A 15201-nucleotide genomic window follows, 5' to 3' on the forward strand; every position below is an offset into this window, starting at 1 on the left:
CCACAGCCAGGATGCAGAAGCACTGATATCTACATGTAGACAACTCTGTTGTTATTCTCCGATGGAAAATGTCACAGCTGCCATTGGTCCAAATCTCGGAAAAGTTTGATGACTGCTGTCCAGTTCACTGATGCAAATCTCCAGGATAGTTGTTGATGATTAAAACAGCGAAGGCTGAGGTCTTACATCCTCAGGTGGTCCTCTCTTTTGCTGCTGCCTCGGATTCAAAATCTTACAATTGGTCTCTATTTGCCTAGAGCAATGGAGGAAGAAGAGTTAGGAATAGGAGGACAAAATGGAATGTGTGACTAAATTGCCTCCATGAACAATTGCCTCCTTTGCCATAAGACTAGAAGAACTGAATGGTGCTCAGCTACTGTTACTAAACGTTTTGATCAAAAAACCTATAGAAGAATCTTGATCAAAGGGAGGCTGGCGGGAGAATATGCAGAACAGAATTTAAAATTCTCATAATCAAGACTTTCTACAGCCATTGAGGCTAGATGAACCCCTGAAACTATTGCCCTGAGGTAATCTTCAAACCTTAAACCAAAAATAGCCCCTGAAGTCTTCTTTAAATCAAATAGGCTAGCTTAAGTAGTAAAGAATGTTTGCCTTGAGCATTATTTTCTTTTAAAGAACTATTTATGTGGAATCAGACAGACAACACCAACTCGAAAGGTCAGATAGGAAGCTTCAGGGGCAGTAAGTTTATGTTAAAGGAGGAACAATCTGGAAAAGGAGGGTGAGAATGGTTGTACAACTTGGAGAATGTAATCAATGTCACTGTATTGCACATGTAGAAATTGTTGAATTGGTGTATGTTTTGCTGTGGATGCTCTCAGCAGCTAAAAAAAACAAAACAAAACAAAACAGAGAAGGCCGTTCATGAATGTGCCCAACTGACACCAAATTTAAAAAGAACTAGAAGATCTAGGCAGGGAAGAAAGGAAGGAGGGAACCTGGAATTTTAAAACTTTAAAGGGAGAATCTTCTGTGATCTCCTAGCTTGTTAGGACTTGGTCTCTGTGTTGACTCAAATGCCCCACCTCTATCCTGTTTCCTTATAATTTTGCTCTCTATTACTTCTCTGACATCTGTAAACATCATTCTGATTTATTGTACATGGCATAAGCTTCCATGTCTTAAAAAAGAGTTAATTTTATCATAAATTATTCAAAATAGACAAGAATGGAGAATATTATAACACGTCAGATACCTAGCTTTATCAGGTCTTAGTATTATGTCAAGTCTGCATCAGCTGTTTATTTTAATTAAAAAAACAAAAAACAAAATACCATTGCCATTGAGTCAATTCCAACTCATAGCAACCCTACAGGACAGAGTAGAACTGCCCCGTAGGGTTTCCAAGGAGTGGCTGGTAGATTCAAACTGCTGACCTTTTGGTGAGCAATCAAACACTTAACCACTATTTCAGACGTAAATGGGAGCTTTTGTGCACCCCTCTTCTCTCCTTTTCCTCCCCATTCCCTCACAGGAGCAATTGCTACTTTGGGTTCAGGGTTTATCACCCACAATATTATACTTTTGACACAGATTTAGATATCCAGATATGTATAAGTACTGTACATATTGCTTTACAGATTTAAAAACTTTGTACTAATGGTATCATACCATCTATATCCTTCTGAACTTGCTTTTATTCTCTCAATATTACATATTTGAAATTAATCCATGCCGATAATTGCAGTTGTAGTTCATTTTTACAGCTGTAGAGCATGAAGTGAATTATTTCAGTTACTTATCAATTCTTCTCTGATAGACATTTAAGTTGTTTCAGATTTTTTGCTATAATGAGCAATGCTGCAGTGGCCAACTTTGTACCATTCTTCCTTTCGACTCATAATGACCCCATGTGACAGAGTAGAACTGTCCTGTGGGGTTTTCTTGGTTGTAATCTTTTTTTTTTTTGGCTGCAATTTTTACAGAAGCAGACCACCAGGTCTTCCTCCCATGAGCCACTGGGTAGGTTCGAGCCTCCAACCTTTCAGTTAGCAACTGAGTGCTTAACCATTGTGCCACCAGGGCTTCTTGGATGTATGTCTAGGACAGTGTATTAGTTTCCCAGAGCTGCTGTAACAAATTACTGCAAACCGGGTGGCTTAAAACAACAGAAGTTTATTCTGTCACAGTTCTGAAGGGCCGAAGTCCCAAATCAGGATGTTGGAAGGGGCACTTTTCCTCCAGAGGCTCTAAGGGAGATTCTGTTCCTTGCCTCTTTCAACTTCTGGTGGTTGTCGGCATACCTTGGTTTGTGGCTTCTCACTCCAGTTGCTCCTTCCATCTTCATATGGCCTTCTTCTTTGTGTCTCTTTTTTTCTGTATTCTGTTCTTATAAGGATACTTGTTGTTGGGTTTAGGACCCACTTGGGTAATCCAGGATGATCTCATCTCAAAATCCTTTCCTTAATTACATCTGCAAAGACCCTCTCACCAAATAAATCACATTCACAGGCTCTGGGTAGACGTATCTTTTGAGAGGCCACCATTTAACCCAGTACAGACAGAGTTTCCTAACCTCAGCAGTATTGACATTCTGAGCCAGATTATTTTTTGAGAGATATGGGGGTTGAGGAGGGATCGCCTATGAAGGTAGAATGTTTAACAGCATAGCATCTCTGACCTCAGCCTACTAAAAAAAAAAAAAACTAGATGCCAATATTATCCCCTCTCTCAGTTGCAATAACCAAAATGTCTCTAGACATTGCCAGATACCCCCGGCATCATTCATCCCTCACTGAGAACTATAAATCTAGGAAAAGCTACTGATTCATAGGGTATGTGCATTTTCAACTTTACACTAAACCCACTGCCTTCGAGTCGATTCTGACTCATAAAAAAAGACTCATAGAGACCAGTAAATATTAGCAAATGGTTATTCCAAGTCATTGTACCTATTTAAACTCTTAGAAATTTATGAGAGTTTCCATAGCTCTACAGCATTACTAGTACTTGGTATTGTCAGACTTTATTTTATTTTTTGACAATCTGATGCTGTCTCATCATTGTTTTAATTTACATCTTTCTAATTACCAGTGATAGTTCCCTGGGTGGCACAAATGGTTTGTGCTTGGCTACTAACTGAAACATTGGTGGTTTGAGCCCACTCAGTGGCATGGAAAGAAGGCCTGGTGGTCTACTTCTTTAAGTTTATAGCCATTGCAAACCCTAGGTAGTGCAGCTTTACTCTGACACACATGGGATTGCCGTGAATCTGCATTGACTTGATGACAGTGTTTTGTTTTTTTTTAAATTTTTTATTGTGCTTTAGGTAAAGGATAATAGAGCAAATTAGTTTCTCATTAAACAATTAATTAATACATATATTGTTTAGTGACATTGGTTGCCATCCCTGGGATGTGTCAACACTTTCCCCTTCTTGATCTTCGGTGCCCCATTTCCATTCATCCTGCTTTCCTGTCCCCTCTTGCCTTCTCGTCCTTGTCTTTGGGCTTGTATACATGGTTGAGCTATGTGTATCATTTATTTTATGGGCCTGTCTAATCTTTGGCTGAAGGGTGGACCTCAGGAGTGACTTTAGTATTGAGTTAAAGGATGTCTGGGGCCATACTCTTAGGTTTCTCCAGTCTCTGTCAGACCAGTAAGTCTGTTTTTTTTTGTGGGTTAGAATTTTGTTCTACATTTTTCTCCAGCTCTGTCTGGGACCCTCTATTGTGATCCTTGTCAGAGCAGTCAGTGGTGGTAGCCCGGCACCATCTAGTTGTGCTGGACTCAGTCTTCTGGAGGCTGTGGTAGTTGTGGTCCGTTAGTCCGTTGGACTAATCTTGCCCTTGTGTCTTTGGTTTTCTTCATTCTCCCTTGCTCCAGATGGGATGGGACCAGTGGAGTATCTTAGATGGCTTCTCACAAGTTTTTAAACCCTAGACGCTACTCACCAAAGTAGAATGTAGAATTTTTTATTTATAAACTTTGTTATGCCAATTGAGCTAGATGTCACCTAAGACCACGGTCCCCAGCCCTCAGCCCAGTAATTCGGTTTCTCAGGGAGTTTGGATGTGTCTATGGAGCTTCCATGACTTTGTCTTGGAAAAGCTGTGCTGACTTTCCCAGTATTGTGTACTGGATGACAATGGGATTTTTAATTACCAGTGTGGTTGAGCGTTTTTTAATTTACCTGTTGGCCATTTGGGATTCTTGGTTTATGAATTACTTCATCATATTCTTTGTCCCTTTTTTCGATTGTAATTCCCGTTTATCTTTTAATTATAAGAGCTCTTTATATATTCTGGAGACTATTCCTTTTTCAGTTATATTCAATACTAATATCTTCCCATTTGTAGCTTATCTTTTTTTTTTTTAAATTCAAACCAAGGCAGTCTAGTTCTAATTTAGGTATAGTGTTTATTATTATTTTTTTAATAGTAATAGTATATAAAACAAGTTGCCATTGAGTCAGCTCTGACTCATGGCTACCCAATGTATGTCAGAGTAGAACTGAGTATACTTGCCTTTTATTTTATTTATTTTGTTCTTTGTTGTATTGAACTAAATTATAATGTCAATTTATCAACTCTTTTTTTATGGTTTGTGCTTTTCGGGTCTTTTAATTTCTCTTTTAAGTATGAGGAGGCAGTCATGCTACTTGATCAAAAGACTGAAAAGACTAATCATGTCTGAAAAAATTTAGTGCTGTGGCAGGTTCTATGATACATTGAAAAGGCACAGTACTTCAAGTGTGGAGGCTGTAGTCCCAGTCAGGTCCACCAGCAACTTGTGTTTTGAAGAAATAACTACTTTGTGTTCCCAACTGCTTGTCTGAAAGGATGAGGATTTGAGGCTCTGTAAGTTTCCAGTCCATTTTTAATGTTTTATAAGCCCATGAGTTCTCTAGGAGATGCAACTTATATCTCAACTATAGAAATTACCTTAACAACCTTCCAGATAACTGATAAAGTTACTTGGACTATAGCTAAGAAAATTCAAAACAAAACAAAACAAAACTAAAAACATCCAAAACACACAAAAAGGGAGATATAAACATTACCCAAGTCATTAATAAATTGTTAGCCTAAAATACACATTTTCTCTTTTGTTTTTAAACACCCCGGGACAGGGTTTCAGGGTGATAGCTGATATCTTTAGTGATAATCAAAATCTGCCAGAAATCATCCATTCACATAATTTTAGCATAAATACTTAAATTGTATTATAATTAATTATTATAATTAACATTGTTGGTTAGCCTAGTGGTAACTATTTGGGACTCACCTTTAGAGGAAGAATACAGCATACATTACTTTCAGTGTGGGTTATTACCACTTTTTTTTTTCTGTTATTATAGCATCTTTATTTGCCATCTTCTTCTACCCTGTTTTCCATTTTGAAATTTTAAATACTGAGATTTACTTTAATATATTATGACTTTTACACAAGCACATGTTCACTAAACTTGATTCCAATTAAATGAATGCTATTATTTTTCATTCAAGCTGGATCTTGCTACCCATGATATTGTCTTTAGCCAACTTAGGGACCTCTCCAGATCCTAAAAATTATCATGTGGTCATACATGCAAATGAATTATAACCCAGTGCCGTTGAGTCTATTCCGACTCATAGCGACCATATAGGACAGAGTAGAACTGCCCCTTAGAGTTTCTGAGGAGGGATTTCTTAATTCTTAAAATCTTTCTTGTTGGGCAAATTCAATTTAACATACTTTTCCCAAAAGTTTTCATTATGAAACCCACGAAAACAAGCTTTCATTCATCTTAGTCATAACAATGCTCATTTTAAAGTTACTTTAAGCCAAAAATATTGTAGCTATTGAAATTAAATTGCCATTAAGTTATGGGGTCTTTAACTCATATGTTTATGCACTGGTTAAGGTGGGGAGCTTTCATTTGCGCAGTTGTGCATGTGAGCTGAGACTTTCAGCTTTTGATCAGTCAGCAGTGACATATGCCAATTTCCCTCTTGTTAGTTTGGGAGTTTGGGTTCATATCACATTAAATAGAGGTGACACTTCTGGCCTACAATGTGACAGATGACCTTTCTGGAGATCGTGGCACCTAATAGATCATTTAACATAAGCAGCTCTGACACATGACCAAACTCCTTAGGCATTAGAAAAACCTCATGCAAGTCAATGCCATGTTGAAATCTGCTGTCGTTTCCAATGAGCATCCACAACTGCCATTGGCAGCTTTGAGAATTGTTGCCAATGATGCTGAGGACAGAGAGTCAAGCCACATTCCTGTAGAGTGGTCCAAGATCATCTCAGGGGAAGAAAGGATATCTAGAGGTGAAATCAAGGGATGTCAAATGAGCATTTTCCTTTCCTTTTGACCGCGCGGTACAGTTGTTAGACTGTTTATGACACTTGGAGATTCTAAATAGCAAATAAAATAAAACTAAAAGCTTACTAAGATTTGAAACAGCACAGTCGGTAAAACTTTCTTGAATGAAGAAGTAGAAAGATAACTGCTGATCATTATTATGTCTGAATAATTTTAGACACCTTACTCATTGATTCATTCACTTACTCATCCATCGAACCAGTAACTATTCAATACTGATATTGTGCCAGGCCTTGGGCTAGGTGTTAGGGATTGAGTGGTGAAAACAGACACTGTTCTGTTCTCATGGAACATACAATGAAATGGAAGAGAGAGACATTAATCAAATAATCTCACAAAGAAATGTAAAATTGCAGCTATGCTGTTGTTGTTACTTGCCATTGATTCGGTTCTGACTCATAGCAACTCCATGTGTGTAAAGTAGAACTGTTCCATGGGGTTTCAAGGCTGTGATCTTTTGGAAGCAGATCACCAGGCCTATATTCTGAGGTGCCTCTAGAAGGGTTCAAACCACCAACCTTTCAGCTAGTAATCGAGCACTTAACTCTTTGCACCACCGTAACTATACTAAGTGCTACAAAAGAGAGAGGCTTGTCTACCTCAAGGGTTGAGTAAGGAAGGTAAGGGAAAGTTTCCCTGAGGAGGTGATGGTTAATTGTGAGCTGAAGGATGAGTAGAAGCTAAACTGGATAAGGCAGAAATGAGGGAAGCATTCGAAGACTCTGTGAGGAGAGAGAGGCAGTGCTTTCTTGATCTGGGAGAAGAGCAGTGTGTTACGGTGCAATACGAGGCTGGAGATGTTACACAGGGGCCAGATTTTGCAGTGTCTTGTCCAAAAAAAAAAAAAACAAAAAAAACCCATTATGGTTGAGTGGATTCCAACTCACAGAGACCCTATAGGACAGAGTACAACTGTCCCATAGGGTTTCCAGGGATGTAATCTTTACAAAAGCAGACTGCTGCATCTTTCTTCCATGGAGCAGCAGCTAGTGGGTTTGGACCATCGACATTTTGGTTAGCAGCTGAGTGCTTAACCACTGCACCACCAGGGCTCCTAGTAGAGTCTTGTAAGTTACATAAAAGTGTTTTGTTTTTATCCTCAGAGCAATAGGAAGCCATTAAAGTAAGCAGGGGGATGAATTGATCAGATTTGAGTTTCAGAAAGATCATTCTGCATGTGAAGAATGGATTGGTGGGACAAAGCAGGTATGAGTAGACTAGTTGGGAGACTCCTATAGTAGTTCTAATGAGATGAAGCTATCCTGAATTGAAGTAGTGGAGTGGTAATGGTAAGAAATAGGTGAATTCAAAGGATATTTAGAAAGTAATACCAAAAAAGACTTGATAATGGATGGAAATGGAGGCAAAATAAGAGGACCTATTAAGGATGACCAACTCCCACATTTCTGGCTTGTATAACTGAATGGATGGTGATGCCTTTTACCAAACCAGTAAATGCTGTCAAAGTATCAGTTTTGGAGAAGAAGGTTATTGGTTGGGTTTAGAATAGGAGTTTCCCTCTGAACTGTTGGGTGTGTGTGGGTCTACAGTTTAGAAGAGAAGTCTAGATGATAGAGACAAAATTTAGAGCTATGTATGTGTATATATAAGTGATAATTAAAGGTAAGTTACTGTGATAGGCATAATAATGCCCTCCCAAAGATGTTTATGTCCTAATACCTATTATCTGTGAATGAAAGTTATCTTGCATGGCAAATGGAAATTAAGACGGCAAATGGAAATTAAGACAGCAAATGGAACTAAGGTTGCTATTGAGCAGACCTTAAAATAGGAAGTTTATTCTGGGTTATCTTGGTGGTCCCAATGTGTTTTAGTTGGGTTTTCTAGATGAGCAAAACCAGTAGATTTAAAGTGCAGATTTAGATTTTAGAGTACAGTATTTCTGGAAGCAAGAGAAGAAAAGCTTTCAAGAAAGAGTTAAGCAAGATGAGAAAATACTCATTGGATTGGGTGGTGTGTATGGGGTGCCAGTGATCTCAGTGAGAGGTATTTTATAGAGTGAGGGGAACAGAGTCCATAGTATGTCCAACTCTTTGAAGAAGTTTGCGTGTTCAGTGGAAGTAAAAATCACAAAAATCATTAACTTGGAATAGTGTTTCTTAGTCTTGGTATTACTGATATCTTGGGTCAGTTAATTCTTTGTGCGGGGATATTTTGTGCATTGTAGTATGTTTAGCAGCATCCCTGTTCTCGACCCACTAGATGCCAGTAGCAACCTTCCCCCTCAGTCGTGACAACCAAATATGTGTTCAGACATTGTAAAATGTCCCCTGGGGGGCAAAATTGCCCCTTGATGAGAACGACTGATTGAGGTAGAAAACATAGAATTTCCTGAATTTGATTTTGTCCAAGTATATCAAACTTATTTTTACCCAAAGCATAAAAGGTCATCAAATGAGTTGGGCATTATTTAATTGTATCTTTCAAAGCTAGAAGCACTCAATTCTTTGGGCATCTACTCTGAATTTATGCAAACTGATTTTGTATAAATGGTAATGTGCGTGCTCTCTTATAAGAACCTCAGGTTCTTATAAGATGGACTCCAGGGTGCATTCAAAGCTTGTTCTAATTCTACCTGTACCATTTAATCTAGATCAGCTACTGAACCATAATTGAACTGCATGGTTCCAAGAAGTTGCCTCTTACCCCAGGATCATCTGCCTACAAGTATTCTAATAGCATTAGCTGAAATCTCAAAGCAGCACCCATCAAATCATGTTGGAATCATTCACACTGCCAAAAAAAAAAAAAAAAAAATGACAGAGTGTCTGCATTCTAACATGGTTGATGTGGCATTTCAGAAATTTAATGGTGAATGCAATACAAACCTTGTTCCTGAGCTTTGAAGAAAGGGTTTGCGCTTTGTGATGAGTTGCATATGTTGAGTCTCAAAGGTATTAAGACTTCATTCCTCTTACCACCATTCTCGAGGTCCTCCTTGTTGTCTTGGCTCTTTAGGCGTGCCATAGATGCTGACTGATGTGGAATCTAATTTATTTTATTGCTTTAATAATGCACTGTGTAGTTTGGGGAGAAGGATATGGAGAAGGTCTTGTAAAGTAAATTGAAAGCAAACTTTCATGGTTGATCACACATGTAAAAGTGAGAACAATTCAATGATGAGACACATTCTTTATTAGAGGTCAGTGTTCCCATTGTGATTATTATTTTTTTTAGTATTTTAATAAGAGTGCTTTCCTCCCAACCCAGTTTTTTTTTTTTTTTTTTTTTTTTACATCTTTCTCAGGCTGCTTTAAAGTTATAGTTCAGATGTGGAGTCATTTCATTCTAGACACTAGGGCTACATTCAGCATTACAGATTTTAAGCTATTCCCCGCAAAGGAAGTTGGACTATAAAGGACAGTAGATTTAAACTTTTAAATTTTTAATTGTGTCAGGAGTACATGAATATATTTTCATTATGAAAACCACTAACAATGAAGATAAAAGTCTGCCTTGGCATATGAGTCTTCCAATTCTACTCCTGTTTTCAGAGGTAAAAAAAAGCGCAGATATCGGTAGATTTATCCTTCTAAAACTTTTTCAGTGCATCGCATGTATAGGTACCTAAAAACTGTAAGGTCTCTGGGCGGTGCAAATGGTTCGGTGCTTGACTACCAGCTGAAATGTTGGTGGTTCGAACCCGCTCGGAGGTGCCCCCAAAGACAAGCTTGAAGATCTGCTTCCGAAAGGTCATAGCCTTCAAAACCCTATGGAGCAGTTCTGGCTCTGCACGCCTGAGGTTGCCATGAGTTGGATTCAATCTGACAGCAACTAAAGCAATAACAAACAGTATAAATTTGCTTAGTGCTTGCGGTTTCTTACGAATATGGCATTATGTCTACTTACAGATAAGAATTTTGTGTATTACTTGGTAACTTTCTTTTTCCAAACAATATGCCTTGAAAATCTTGTCATGTTGTCTCACATAGCTTTACCTCATTCCATATTATTTTGGAGTATTGATATAACGTTTTATTTAGCTAGTCTCGCATTTTCTTAGTCAGGGTTCTCTAAAGAAACAGGACCAGTGAATGAATATACGTGTGTGTTGTGTGTATATGTGTGTAGAGAGCGAGAGTTACTTCAAGGAAGTGTCTCGTGCAATTGTGGGAGCTGTGGGCAGGCTGGAGATCGTTGCTGGCTCATGGCATTGTGGGGATCTGGCAAGCCATAAATCTGTAGCTCAGGCAGCAGGCTGGAGCCTTCTGCAGGTTTAAGTCCCAAGATCTGTAAATCAGGCAATGAGAAGAGTCAAGAGAGAAAGCGAGCTCTGCCAGAACATCCATTTATATCCTGGAGGCAGGCCACACCCCCAAGGAAACTCCCCTTTCAAGTGATTGGTTGATCACATCATGCAAGTTGATTATACTAAACTACATTATATTACATTACGGAATAGCAACCAGTCCAGTGTTTGGCAAAACCACTGAGAATCATAGCCTAGCCAAATTGACATAAAATTAACCATGACACCCATTGATGAAGATTTCGGTTGTTTTAAATTTTTTTACTGTGGTAAGCAATGTTATAAGGTCTCTGGCTGACACAAGTAGTTTTCAATTGGCCGCTCACCTAAAGGTTGGCAGTTAAAACCTAGCCAGTGGTACTAGAGAAAAAAAGGTCTGGTGATGTTTCTGGAAAGATTGCAGCTAAGAAAACCCAATGCAGCAGTTCTATTCTGTAACACATTGGGTTGCCATGAGTTGGAAGTGACTTGAAGGCAATGGTTTTGCTTGTTATGTTTTGTTTTTAAGGAACGTTGCTGGGACATCTCTTGTGCACATATGAAAACCTTTCTTTGATACCTTGAAGTGGAATTGTTGGGTCAAAGAGTAGCCGCTTAAAAAAAAAAAAAACTATTTTAATAGATACATCCAAAAGGGCAATAAATTACGTAAATGATTTGTGATTAAGACATGTTAAATAAAGATAGAGGAACTTGGATATATTATGAGAGTTGATTCTGAGGTTTATCATGTGTTTAAACTTACAAAAATAATTTCTTGCTCGTTTGATAGTCTATTAGAGATAGAAGGAAAAATTTAATCCATAGCCTATTAGGATATTAATATTGAGTTTAGCAAAAATGTTAAGGGTTGTGGACTTACCTAAGCCTTTTGCCACTTTTCTAGGTCATTTAAATATTTTTCCCATACTGGCATAAAGTGGTTTTCCTTCAGTCACAAAAGAATTTTAGTTTGAGACCATGGATTTAATTCAAGAACATCAAATTTGTGAGACCTAAGGTGATTTAATCCTTGGCAAAATGTGCTCAGCTTCCCATTTAAGAAAAATAATTAAAACAAACCAGAGGTGTTCATGCTTATATCTGCTGGATTTAAAAGTTTCCCTATGGGAGAAAGTTACGCTTTAATGAAGAATTAGTTTAAGCTGGGTGGATTAAGTTGCTAAAATTCATCTCCATAGTAATTTAGCAAGGGAAAAAAATGAAGATGTTGGCCACAGTTGCCATTAATTTGGTCTGAGCTGGAGATCTGTGCAAATACCTCTGGGACGGGTAACATTCATTCCGATTGATCAGTTAGCCATTAAATATAGAACTTGTACATAGTGGGTCCTCTACTCAATAAGTGCTTTTCCTACGAGTTACATTTTAATGTAAATGAGTCAAGCTAATAATCCCCTTCAAGTGATCAATGGCTTCATATTTTCCTCCCCAAGCTAATTTCACAACACCTGCTTTGCTGTAAGAACTGGTCTAGGCTTTGAGGGGAATGCAAGGTTGCATTACGTGATTCCAATTCCTGACCTTCAGGAGTTTTACAGATGAATTGAGGGAAAGCCAATAAGGAGAACTTTCTGTGACCCAAAACGTGGTCCATTTATCCGTAATTTGAGAGAAAAAAAATTTCAATTTTTTTTTTTTCCCTATGTTGCCTGATTTGACTTTTCAACATAGTGCCATTTAACTTAGAGGAAAAAAGTACTTGCTGACTTTAAAAGATAATTTATTTAAGAAGGGGCAAGCAGGAAAAGAAAGATCCTTTGCATTTGTATACTCTCAAGTCACTGGTGTGAATGACAAATGTTTCCCTGTGTCTTACCTCCTAACTATCATTTCATCAGAGAACATGAAATACGGCAATCAAAGATCACTCAGATTTTATTTAGCAGCACATGCCAAGGCAATTTATTTTAACAGACATAAGTCTGAATTGTCAATAATAACCATGTCAGGTAAGAACTGCAGGAAAAATCAATATTCCTGTTGAGAGTTTTCAATAGGACTTAACGATTTTATGCATCTGCTATATAGACATGAAGAAGGCTCAATTAAAGCCTGTATCAGAGTAAGCAAATTCTCCCCACCCCCCAAAAAATCTCTTAGTTGTATTTATTTTGTGTGGTTTCTATATAAAAACCACACAAAATAAATACAACTAAGAGATTAAATCTTAGTTGGAGTGGCAAGGGAGGTGATGTTTGTTGGAAAATTACAAATTTGATCACAGTAGGACTGTATCTCAATTTTCCTATTAGTAAAATAATGAATAGCCTGCTGCCCATGGTTGTGGTGAAAAGTCAATGAGGTGAAGCTCTTATAACAACACAGCACATAGGAAACCCTCTAAACACATTGGAAAATTTAGCTAGGGCTTCAAAGACAACCTTGTGGAGATGACTGCTTTGAATTTCATTTCCAGAGTTCTCTAGGTCTCCTTTGGTGAAATTCATTGGTTGAAAACAAATGCCTTGAAAGTGAGAATCTTCTGGTTGCACTACAGTGGGCCTCTTTAGCAACACTCCTTCCCCACAACTAGGGCTTCTTGTAGGTGCACCAGAAGCTGCTGTGGTGCTGAAAAACCTAAGGGGAATTATGAAGGTCCACGGCAAGCTGGTAGAGTAGAGGAAACAGTATAAGACAGGTGGGGTGTTTCAGTAGGCTCTGTTTTTATCATACCTTCTGGAGTTTTATGGTGGTTTCCAGAGTAACTCCTTGATAATGACCCTCAAGTGAGAGCTGAGCTTAGAGCCCATCTTCCCTTGTCTCTTGGAGACACTGTGGGATGGAGTGTCACTCTCTCATTGATCTGAAATCCAGGTAAATGGCCTGGGCAGCTGGACTATGGTCTAGATTCTAGAATCCACTTAATAGCACCACAGACATCACCTGATCCTTCTTCTCCATCTTATAGATGAGGAGGCTGATTGGTAAATTGACAGACTGGTATATTGATTTGCCCAAGGTCACCCAACGTAGAGTGACAGAGCTGAAAATGGAATCCAAATCTCCTGACTCTATATCCTGTGCTTATAGGACACATTTGTGAAAGAAAGAGAGCAAGACAGAAACAGAGGATTAAGAACTCTTTGGATTGACCTATCTCTCCAAGTGCATTGTACTAAAATTTCATATCATAAAAAACAATAGTGATGTCTGTCAAGTATCAAATGCTTACTATGCAATTAGCAATTCATGTGCCTATCTCATTTAAGCGTTACAGCAACATCATTTTACCAATGAGGAAACTGAGTTTTATGGAGAGGTTCAGCAAATTGTTCAGTGTCTTATGGCCAATAAGTAACAGATCCAAGAATAGAATAATGAGTCTTAGTAAATCATGTTTCAGATGACATTAAGATCATTTAAAAAGACTCTTTGGGGAGAGTGCTGCTCACTTCCCCACGCTAAGATTCAGTTTGCACATCGGTAAAATAAGGGAATTGCCACATGATTTCTAAGATCCCTGCCAGAGCTGTGTTCTATAATTCATTTTTTAAAATTGTGCTTTAAGTGAATGTTTACAATTCAAGTCAGTTTCTCATACAAAAACTTATACACACATTGTTATGTGACCCTAGTTGTTTTCCCTGTACTGTGACAGCACACTCCTCCTCTCCACCCTGTATTTCCCACGTCTATTCAACCGGTTCCTATCCCCCTCTGCCTTCTTATCTCCCCTCCAGACAGGAGCTGCTCATATAGTCTAATATGTCTACTTGAGCTAAGAAGCACACTCCTCACCAGTATCATTTTATGTCTTATAGTGCAGCCTAGTCTTTGTCTGAAGAGTTGTCTTTGGGAATGGTTTTCGTTTTGAGCTAACAGAGGGTCTGGGGGCCATGTCTTCTGGGGTCCCTCCAGTCTCAGTCAGACCATTAAGCCTGGTCTTTTTACTGGAACTTGAGTTCTACACCCTACTTTTCTGCTGCTCCATCAGGGACTCTCTGTTGTGTTCCCTGTCAGGGCAGTCATTGGTGGTAGCCGGGCACCATCTAGTTCTTCTGCTCTCAGGCTGATGAAACCTCCCGTTTATGTGGCCCTTTCTGTCTTTTGGGCTCATATTTTCCTTGTGTCTTTGGTGTTCTTCATTCTCCTTTGCTCCAGGTAGGTTGAGACCTATTGATGCCTTTGTTATGGCAGTTGACCTAGATGTCCCCTGAAAGTGTGATCTCCAGAGCCTCACCCCTGCTACTCTGTCACTTGAAGTGTTTGGCTGTATTCAGGAAACTTCTTAGCTTTTGGTTTAGTCCAGTTGTGCTGACTCTCCCTGTATTGTGTGTTGTCTTTTCTTTCACCTAAAATAATTCTTGTCTCATCTCCCTTCCTCCCCACCCTCTTAACCACCAAAGAATGTTTTCTTCCGCGTTTAAGACTTTTCTTGAGTTCTTATGATAGCGGTCTCATATAATATTTGTCCTTTTATGAATGACTAATTTCACCCAGCATAATACCTTCCAGATTCATCCATATTATGAGATGTTTCATGGATTCATCATTGTTCTTAATCATTGTATAGTATTCCACTGTGTGAATATACCATAATTTGTTTATCCATTCATTCATTGATGGGCAACTAGGTTGTTTCCATCTT

The sequence above is a fragment of the Elephas maximus genome, chromosome 2 (assembly GCF_024166365.1).
Source record: "Elephas maximus indicus isolate mEleMax1 chromosome 2, mEleMax1 primary haplotype, whole genome shotgun sequence".
Taxonomy (NCBI): domain Eukaryota; kingdom Metazoa; phylum Chordata; class Mammalia; order Proboscidea; family Elephantidae; genus Elephas; species Elephas maximus.